The sequence below is a fragment of the Cervus elaphus genome, chromosome 6 (genome assembly GCF_910594005.1).
Source record: "Cervus elaphus chromosome 6, mCerEla1.1, whole genome shotgun sequence".
In the NCBI taxonomy this organism is placed as follows: Eukaryota; Metazoa; Chordata; class Mammalia; order Artiodactyla; family Cervidae; genus Cervus; species Cervus elaphus.
In genome coordinates, this window is record NC_057820.1 from 24,553,770 (window position 1) to 24,564,666 (window position 10,897).

Here is a 10,897-nt window from a genome sequence, read left to right on the forward strand (position 1 = left end):
TTGCAAAGAATCAGACATGACTGAGCAACTTTTTACTTTCACAATAAGCATGAATCAAAACTGGCCTGGCCCAGGTAAACTGGGATGTATAAACTGGGAACAGAGGCTGCCTCAGGAAAGAACTGAATACCCTAAGCAGGGCATGGGGGCATCAAACCACTGGGCCTGAAGGGGCCCTGCAAACAGGAGTGACGCATGGAGTCCCAGTGGCATCCTGGGTAACAATTCATTGATGGTGTTCTCCCCTCCCTCTATGGCCTTTGCTTAAGTTCCCTGGAACCCTGGCACAACTCAAAGTGATGCTGGGGGAGAGGAGTGGGCCTAGAAGTCATCAAGATAAAAATGAATATTACTCATCTATTCATTAAACTTGGAAGGGGAAGAAGAGAGAAGGGACAACTAGCTAGATGGTAATAAACAACAAGTCTCATAAGAGCAGGGATCATGTCTGTCTTGTTCAACACCTTCTAGCAAAAGCATTTCAAAGTGAACTTTAAAAACTATTTGCTGGATAAATGAATGAATGAGTGAGTGAATGAGGTAAATCTGTGCCCTGGGAAGAAAGGTAGTGCTAATAATAGAAAACAGAGACAGGAAGTGAAATGGGTTTAGGAAGGAAGATAGTTTTGGTTTGAAAGATAGTTTTGCTTTGAGGGGGCAGTGGTATAAGCCCAGTATCTAGATGTGAATCAGCTGGGCAAGTGCAGATGGAGCTTTAAGACTGAGGTCAGTGTTGGGTTTGGGAGCCAACTACATGGTGGTAGTGGGTGCCATGGAATAAATTGAATCATTTAGGAAAAAACAGAATAACACTGAGCTTTAGGGGTAGGGGGGCTTCCCTGGTGGCTCAGATAGTAAAGAATCTGTTTGCAGTGTGGGAGACCCGAGTTCGACCCCTGGCTCAGGAAGATCTCCTGGAGAAGGGAATGGCTACCCACTCCACTATTCTAGAGAATTCCATGAACAGAGGAGTCTGGCGGGTACAGTCCATGGGGTTGCAAAGAGGTGGACACAACTTAGGGGTAGGAGGAGTGAAGGAAACAAAGTCAAAGGAGACAGAAAGGAACAATCAAGCTATCTGAATTTCAACAAGGGTCAAATTTCAGTCAAAGGAGTGACTCTCTAAGAGTGGAATATAACTCCCAGGAAAGGTGGAATGGAAGGGAATAGGCCACCTCAGTTAGCAAGTAAACATTAACCACTGAGGAATGCTGTTAATTGTCTCCAGTATCCATTTTAAGTTTTAGTAATACAGGACCTTTGCCCTCACTGAGTTCCCCACCCCTCCTCCATGACAATTTATTTCAGAACTCTTTAGACATAAAACAAAAAGAATTGTACAATGAACACACATAGACCCACTACCCAGATTCTACCACTAACATTTTACTCTTCTTGTTTTATCACTAATCTATCCATGCTCTCTCTCTCTCCACCCATCCGTTTGTCTATTTTAGTTTTTGACAGTTTCAAAGAATATTGCAGACATCCCCTATATCCTTCAACATACCTATTATCAACCAGAATTCAGTATTTACTTTTTCTTTTGATGTAAAATTTGAATACAATAAAATGCACCAGTCTTAAGAGTATATTCACTGAGTTGGCCCCAAACATTTATTTTCCCTCTTTTTTTTTTTTTTCCAAACATTTATTATAGAGGTTTTCCAAATACACAGCAAAGTTGAAAGACTTTTATAATGATCCCTTACTCATCAACTAGATTTTACCATTAATATATACTTGCTTTATCATACTCTGTCCATTCATCTGTTTCCCTAAATCCATTAATCTACCTCATTAAATATTTTTGTTTGACATTCTACAGTTCTTATTTCATTCTGGTCACACAGAAGACTGTGTTTCCTTGACACCACATTTTTAGAAATGACATAAGGTTTCTTCTGATAAGCAGTATCACTATGATAAGAGAGTAAAAGAGAATGTGTAAGATCCCTATATCCTGTTTTTAATCGGAGGATTGCTTCACCATGTTGTGTTAGTTTCTGCCATACAACAACTCGAATCAGTCATAATATGTGTATCGCCTCCCTCCCCTCCCCCACCCCACCCACATCACAGAGTGTCAGGCTGGGCTCTCTGTGTTACATGGTAACTTCTCACCGGCTATCCATTTTACACATGTCGATGCTACTTTCTGCATTTGTCCCATCCTCTCCCTCCCCCACTGTGTCCACAAGTCTGTTCTCTACATCTGCGTCTCCATTCCTTCCCTGCAAATAGGTTCATCAATACCATTTTTCTCGAGTCTGTATAAATGCCTTAATATATGATCTTTGTTTTCCTCTTTCTGACTTCACTCTGTATGACAATCTCTAGGTTCATTCACCTCACTAGAACTGATTCACATTTGTTCTATGATTGATGATTATTCCATTATATGTGTGTGTGTGTGTGTGTATACCACATCATTTTCATTCATTGATCTGTAAATGAACATCTAGGCTGCTTCTATGTCCTGGCTATTGTAAATAGTGCTGCAATGAACATCAAGGTACATGTGTCTTTTAGAATTGTGGCTTTCTCAGGGTATATGCCCAGTGGTGGGAGTGCTGGGTCATATGGTAGATTTATTCCTAGTTTTTTAAGGACTCTCCATAACTGTTCTCCATAATGTCTGTATCGGTTTACATTCACATCAATAGTGTAGGAGGGCTCCCTTTTCTCCACACCCTCTCCAACATTTGTTGCTTGTGGATTTTTTGATGACTGATGTGAGGTGATACCTCACTGTAGTTCTGATTTGCATTTCTCTAGTAATTAGTGATGTTGAACATCTTTTCATGTGTTTATTGGCCATCTGTGTGTCTTTGGAGAAACGTGTGTTTAGGTCTTCTGCCTATTTTTTTAATTGAGCTATTTGTTTTTTTGATATCGTGCTGTATGAGCTACTTATATATTTTGGATGTTAATCCTTTGTCAGTTTTTTGGTTTGCAATTATTTTCTCCCATTCTGAGGGTTGTCTTTTCATCTTGTTTTAAGGTATGCAAAAGTCCCTCTTTCGGGGGAAGACTAGGAGATGGACATTTCTGCCTCTTCCCTTTGCACTGAGCCCTAGGGTGGTAGCCGTTAAGAACTTTTCCTTGTTTACGACTATTCTGTTGAACCCGGGAACAGACACCCTGCTGGCCACCAGAGCCATTGTGGGATGTGTCCTCTGGGCAGCTGCCATGAAAGCCAGGATGCCAGGTGTGTGGACAACATCCTTTTCATGGAGACACTGGCAGCCTGGGGCAGGGTAGATGAAGAGCATGGAATGGTTCCCATTGGCCTCCCTGCTCTCTGGAGAGGATGGCGGTAGGCCCCCACATGTGTTGGATTAGAAGCCTGACACTCAAGCTATAGCTTTTAAGATCTGCAAATAGGCCTCTTTCATAGAACGATGGGGCTTTTCTGTCTGCTGTCTCTGTGCTGGGTAAGATAGCTAGTGAGTTTGTACAAGCGCTTTAAACACTGTTCTTCCTTCACGATAGCCTGATGAGTCTTAGAGACAGGAAGCCCTGTTGGCTTTCAGAGGTAGATACCTTGAGGGGCCATAAAAGTTGGGCAGAAGGTATGTAATCCAAACCCTTCACTCTTCATGGAGAAGTTAGGGGTTAGGAATCCCCCACCCCCAGCTGTTGTCAACTACACCCAGGGTGGGGTTTGGTGAGATTGTGTTTCAACCTCTCTAGCCTCTTTCAATGTGTGTGTGTCTAAGAGTTGCTCAACTAGTTTCTTTTTTATTTTTTTTCAGAGGGAATTGTTCTATGTGTAGCTGTAGATTCAGAGGGAGGAGGTAAATTCAGGAGACTCCTATGTTGCTGTTTTGAACTGGGCTCAATTTTTTTTTAAAAGCTATTTGTTACGGCAGCTTGAGCTACACCCTTGCCATAATAAAAATAATCCCTGGGAGTTTCTATCATTATGATCTCCAGTAATTGTATGAAGGATAAAAACCAGCTACCTATTTTGTTCTCATTCACTGTTGTGTCAGACTCTTTGTGACCCCATGAACTATATAGCCTGCCATGCTCCTCTGTCCAAGGGATTTCCCAGGCAAGAATACTGGAGTGGTTTGCCATTTCCTCCTCCAGGGGATCTTCCTGGACCCGGATGGAACCCACATCAGCTGCATTGGCAGGAGGATTCTTTACCACTGAGCCACCCAGGGAAGCTCAGTTACCTATTTAGTCAGTATCAAATAACTAATTTGTCATAGTTTCTCACTTTTCCTCATCACTGTTTTTTAAACTGAGGTATAATTAACAATCAATATTATGCATAAATCTTAAATGTTTAGTTGGATGAGTTTTGGCAATTTCATATACCAATATAATCACAACTCAAGCAATATACAGAATATATCTGTCATCTTCAATCTCTTTTGTTCAGTTTGAATACATTAACTTCTCTTCATCCCCAGGCAATCACTTTATCATTTCTACCATTACATATTAGTTGTGCCTGTTCTTGCTAGTTTTGCCTGAGTTTGATATGAATGGAATCATACAGTATGTACTTCCTGTATAATTTCTTTTGCTTAACATAATGTTTTTCATCCACATGGTTACATGTACCAATATTTTTTTTTTTTAAAGAAATGGATTGGTAGTATTCCATTGTATTAATATACTGCAGTTTGGTTATCTGTTTACCTGTTGATGGAGGTTTGAATTGTTTTCAGTTTTTTGACTATTGTGATTCAAGCTGCTATAAACATCTTTTTTGTGGAGATATACTTTAATTTCTCTAGAGTAACTACCTAAAAGTGGAACTGCTAGATCATGGGGTAAATGCATTTTTTTTTTTTTTTTTGGTAAAGAACTACCAAATGGTTCTCTAAAGTGGGAAAAGAATGTGTAAGAATGCCATTTGCCCCACACACTGACCTGATCTTAGTCATTTTAGTGAGTGGGCAATGGAATCTCATTGTGTTTTAAATATCTGTTTCTCTGAGAATTTGAAGATGTCCATCACCTTTCTGGGTGCTTATTGGCCATTCATGTATCTTCTTTTTTGAAATGCCTCATTACTTCTTTTGCCAAACTTTTTTTTGGAGATTTCATTTAGTTATTTTTGCTATTCTGGGTCTTCTTTGCTGCACTCAGCCTTTCTCTAGTTGCGGTGTGTGGGCTTCTCACTGAGGTGGCCTCTCTCATTGTGGAGCACAGACTCCAGGGCATGTGGGCTTGAGTGGTTGTGGCTCCTGGGCTCTAGAGTGCTGGCTCAGTAGTGGTGGTGCGTGGGCTTAGTTACTCTGGCATATGGGATACTCCCGGACCAGGGATCTAACCTGTGTCTCCTGCAATAGCAGGCGGATTCTTTACCACCGAGCCACCAGGGAGACACTGCCAAACGTTTTACTTTATATTGGGGTATAGCCGATTAACAATGTTGTGATAGTTTCAGGTAGATAGCAAAGGGACTCAGCCATATGTATACATGTATCCATTCTCCCCCAAAGTAACCTTTGCCAAGCTCTTTAAACTGGGTCATCTTTTTATTGCTGATTTATCTTCATGTGTTATGCATATTTGTATTTGTGCATGATGGACAGAAGTCCTTTTGTTAGCTACCTCCCAATGATTTTTTAAAAAATATGTATTGATTTTGCCATGCCAGGTCTTAGTTGGGGGGGATCTTGGATCTTTGCTGCAGCATGCAGGATCTTTAGTTGCGGCATGTGGGATCTAGTTCTCTAACCAGGGATTGAACCTGGGCGCCCTGCACTGGGAGCAGGAAATCTTAGCCACTGGGCCACCAGGGACGTTCCCCTCCCACTGATTTCTGATCAATTTGATCTGAAGAGCTGTGGTTCTGCCTTTGTTAGCAGGCACGTGATATACCTTCTCCGCCATGCCAAAGCATGTTTCCAGAATAATGGCCCACATGCACACTTCCTGCTGTACTTCTCAAAGATGATTTTCTCTTAGCTACCTGTGGAGGCACATCATTTAACCACATCTTGAAATTATTTCCTTAGTTACTTATTCCTAAGCACATTATTCTTTAGTTAGCTTTTAACTGACATTTGCAAGGAGGCCTTACAATTTGTTGCTCAACTCTGTTAATATATCACCTTCAAGTTTTACTGTTCAAAACCAAGAAGTCTTTGGTAAGATTTGTAGAAAAGGTCGGGGAAAAAATGGAAGATGTGAAGGATCTGCATCCTTACTGTAAAGAATACGTTTCTATTCAGGGTTTTAAACATGGATTAAAGTCATTATTCCTTAATTTGAGGAAAGTTTCCTCAGAATATTAAGCAATAATATCAAAACATGTCTAGTGATATAGTAGTATTATGTTGGTACAAATTCAGACCATGAATTTTAAAGCATTATAATTAGGCTCACACACATCTTTATTAAGCAAAATAGGAACCATTACAATCACACATCTTTTCCAATGAGAAATAAGTTGGTTTATTCCTGTAGCATAAAAATCTGTGCTTCGGGATTTGATGAACTCTTGGAAAGCATTTTCGGCTTCCTGCTGGTTGTGGAAGTGTTTTCCCTGCAAAAAGTTGTTGAGATGCTTGAAGAAGTGATGGTTGGTTGGCAAGAGATCAGGTGAATATGGCTGATGAGGCAAAACTTCGTAACCCAATTCGTTCAACTTTTGAAGCGTTGGTTGTATGATGTGCGGTCAAGCGTTGTCATGGAGAATAATTGGGCCCCTTCAATTGACCAATGCTGGCTGCAGGTACTGCAGTTTTTGGTGCATCTCATCAATTTGCTGAGCATACTTCTCAAATGTAATGGTTTCACTGGGATTCAGAAACCTGTAGTGGATCAGACTGGCAGCAGACCACCAAACAGTGACCATGACCTTCTTTGGTGCAAGTTTGGCTTTGGAAAGGGCTTTAAGCTTCTTCTCAGTGCAACCACTGAGCTTGGTCATCGCTGGCTGTAGTATGAAATCCATTTTTTGTCACACATCACAATCCTATTGAGAAATAGTTCATTGTTGTTGCATAGAATAAGAGAAGGTGACACTTCAAAATCACAATTTTTTTTTATTTGCAGTCAGCTCATGAGACACCCACTTATCAAGCTTTTTCACCTTTCCAATTTGCTTCAAATGCTGAACGACCATAGAACGGTTGACACTGAGTTCTTGGGCAACCTCTTTTATAACTGTAAGAGGGTCAGCTTTGATGATGGCTCTCAGTTGGTCATTATCAACTTCAGATGGCCAGCCACTGTGCTCCTCATTTTCAAGGCTCTCGTTTCCTCTGCAAAACTTCTTACTGCACTGTACATTTGTTAACAGTTCCTGGGCCAAACACTTTGGTGATGTTGCAAGTGGTTGCCACTGCTTTAAGACCCATTTTGGACTTGAATAAGAAAATGGCTTGAATTTGCTTTTTGTCTAACATTTCCATTGTTGTTCAGTCACTCAGTTGTGTCTGACTCTTTGAGACCCCATGCACTGCAGCACGCCAGGTTTCCCTGTCTTTCACCATCTCCTGGAGTTTGCTCAAACTCATGTCTGTTGAATTGGTGATGCCATCCAGCCATCTCATCCTCTGTCACTCACTCCTCCTCCTGCCCTCAAATCTTTCCTGGCATCGAGGTCTTTTCCAGTGACTCAGGTCTTCACATCAGGTGGCCAGAGTATTGGAGCTTCAGCATCAGTGCTTTCAATGAATATTCAGGGTTTTTCCTTTAGGATTGACTGATTTGATCTTCTTTTAGACCAAGGGACTCTCAAGAGTCTTCTCCAACACCATAGTTCAAAAGCATCAGTTCTTCAGAGGTCAACCTTCTTTATGGTCCAGCTCTCACATCTGTACATGAGTACTCTCACATCCATACATTTCCATAGTCTAAAATATATATAAAATAAACAGCAAATAGTAAGTCATTAATTTAAAAAAATGTAGAGTGAGAAATGTACATTAAAATGATGTATAACATAATCACACTTATTTAAGAATGTATTCCAATATCAAATGGCAAATTTCAACAATGCAAAACCCCAATTACTTCTGCACCAGCCTAATAAACTGAGTTGATTATTAAAGTCATCATTAAGCTTTTTAAGTAAATTCGGGGAATGTCTATTGACATTCTAAGCTGAAATTTACTTTTCTGCTCACCTACCTGCACAGAATCCTAACCCTGGAAGGGATGTCAGACCATCTTCTTGCCTTTTAATAAACCTGCTTCCAAATCACTTCATACCAGGTAGACCTATATTTTATTTTTTTAATTGTCAGGGAAGAAAATGAATGTTCTTTTCTCAGTCCAGTGCCTATGAGTCCTCTTTGTTGGGTTGTTCCTTCCTATCCCCTCAGTGCCTACAACTGAAAAATAAAGCCAATTCCTATATTCTGTTCTCATGAGAGAAGGGAAACAGCTCGCATTCACTCTTATACATATTACAGTCATGTAAAGTCATCCTGTACCTGTCTCTCTCTTTTTTGTATGAGCTTGAATGCAGTGAAAATTTTTTCCTAAACTGGAAAAAAGAAACTCATCCTTAACTTTACACTTAGGTCATCTTCCCTTCTAGCTCTTAACTCATTCGCATTATCCTAAGTTACCCACCCCCTCCCCCCAAAAAAGAAAATTGGAATCATTTGGGAAATGAAAGAGCAGAGAGATGACAACTGTAGAGTGAGGTGGACAAGTACAGAGAAAGAAAGGTATCCATGTGGAGACACATCAGATGTAGAGACCCACAGAGGTGTTCAGAGGCAGAGACAGGGACAGACAGGTACAGAACTTCTGTGCATGCATGTTCAGTCGTGTCTGACTCTTTATGACCCCATGGACTGTAGCCCGCCAGGCTCCTCTGTCCATGGAATTTTCCAGCCAAGCATACTGGAGTGGGTTGCCATTTCCTCCTCCAGGGGATCTTCCGACCCTGGAACCGAACTCACGTCTCGTGTCTTCTACATTAGCAGGTGGGTTCTTTACCAGCTGAGCCCCTGGGGAGGTGCCCAAAACATAAACTAGTTCTCCAGGAAACAACACATGCACAGCACAGTCTCCATGCAATGTGAGGATTTTAGAGATCTTCTAAACTTGATCCACAGTGCGTTCTTCATGACAGAACTTCCACATGCCCTTAAACAGGCCTCATTCTATCACTATAGGTGTTCTGAGGAATATGAATGTGTCACACATTTAAAGAAAGTAAATGAGAAGCTGCTTTCCTTTTGATACCTTCTTCAAAAGATAGAAATTGTCCATTGATGTTTTTTTATCATCAGAAGAATAGTTCTTACAGAAACAACATCTACAAAATTCTATATGATACCAGAAGATAATGTTAGGGGAATAATCTAGAAGAATAAATCTGTACCAGTTACCAGTTATCGATTTATTGCCTCTTAGCCTCACAGTCACCCTTTGCTCTGAGACAGTGGGTGGTCACTTTAATCACCTTCACTGAGTGTGATGCTGGGCTTTCTCAGTAGAGGGCGCTGGAGGGCAGGAGAGGACTACCCTGCCGTCTGGGCTGCTGCCTGGTGCTGGTGTGGCGTGTGTGAGGATATTTGATGGAGTTCTGCCCCATCCATGGGTCGCCTCAGTCTCAGCTCTGTGGACCAGAAACTACACCCCCTGAAGGATTTCTGCTTGCATCCATGTCCCAGAGGCATTCTGCCAGCACCCACCCCCAGACCCTGTGCAGATAACCTGACTCGCAGGCCACTGAGCGGCCACACCCTCTGTAGACACCCACTCCCTGTGAATAGCTAAGCTGCGGGCTGCCTCCTGCCTGCCCAGGGACTGCAGACCGGCCTCTGTTCTGGGAAAACCAGCAAACTTCTCTGGTATCAGTGGACTGAGCTCTCCAAGGAGCTCTGAATCCCGGCCTTTGTGAGGGAGGTGGCGGGGCTTTCCAAGTTTATCTTTCCTTGGGTACTCCTCCTTAGCTCAAGGGTATTTTACAGAATTTTGTTACATTCAATAGACACTTGTTTATCAGAATTCAGTAATTTCTTAAACTTCCACAGGTAAAGCAATAGCAATACTGAGGTTTTAGCAAGAAATGCGATTACTTTTCTATGCGCATAAGATTTGAGAATAATTTTTAGAATGACATAGGGATAAGGGAACTGGTTTCTTCATTCACAACTTTTTCTTACCTACTTTTGATTTTAGGCTTTTGAAATCGGGTGATGGCATCTTTTACTTCTCAAAGGAAATGAACATGAAAGTTAAAGTGAAGTCGCTCAGTCGTGTCCGACTCTTTTGCAACCCCATGGACTGTAGCCCATCAGGTTTCTCCGTCCATGGGATTTTCCAGGCAAGAGTACTGGAGTGGGTTGCCATTTCCTTCTTCAGGAGATCTTCCCAACCCAGGGATTGAACCCGGGTCTCCTGCATTGTAGGCAGACGCTTTACCGTCTGAGCCACCAGGGAAGTCATGAACATAGTTTTGTTTCATTAGCTTGACTGTCAGATTCAAGTCAAGAGAAATTCTAACTCACAGATAGCATGAAACTAGTGGTAAAACAATAGAAATCTGAGTGTGGTCCCCACTGAAATGGCAGTCATAATTTCAGGTTAGTATAGGTATCATGTATGTGCTTGGGACGATGGCTCAGATGGTACAATCTGCCTGCAATGCAGGAGGCCTGGGTTCGATCCTTGGGTCAGCATGAGCCCCAGGAGGAGGGCATGGCAACCCATTCCAGTATCCTTGCCTGGGAAATCCCACAGACAGAAGAGCCTGGCAGGCTATGGTCCATTGTTGCAAAGAGACATGGCTGAAGTGACCGAGCATGCATGCACAGGCATCATGGCAGCACTTCAGATTAGCGACGTTGTGAGAGATACGCTGATTCCTTCAGGGGAAAAATAATTCGTGCACTTGAGCCTGAATAAGAGCTTGCATGTATGTGTGTGCTTAGCCGTGTCCGACTCTTTGTGACCCCGT

At 41.9% G+C, this 10,897-nt stretch overlaps 1 non-coding gene across 1 annotated transcript; it reads right to left on the reverse strand.

Annotated features, from left to right (window-relative positions):
* Positions 1-10,308: 10,308 nt before the first annotated feature.
* Positions 10,309-10,380, reverse strand: TRNAC-ACA. The gene has a single exon. It is a non-coding gene; the product is annotated as a tRNA-Cys (tRNA).
* Between the last annotated feature and the right edge of the window lie 517 nt (positions 10,381-10,897).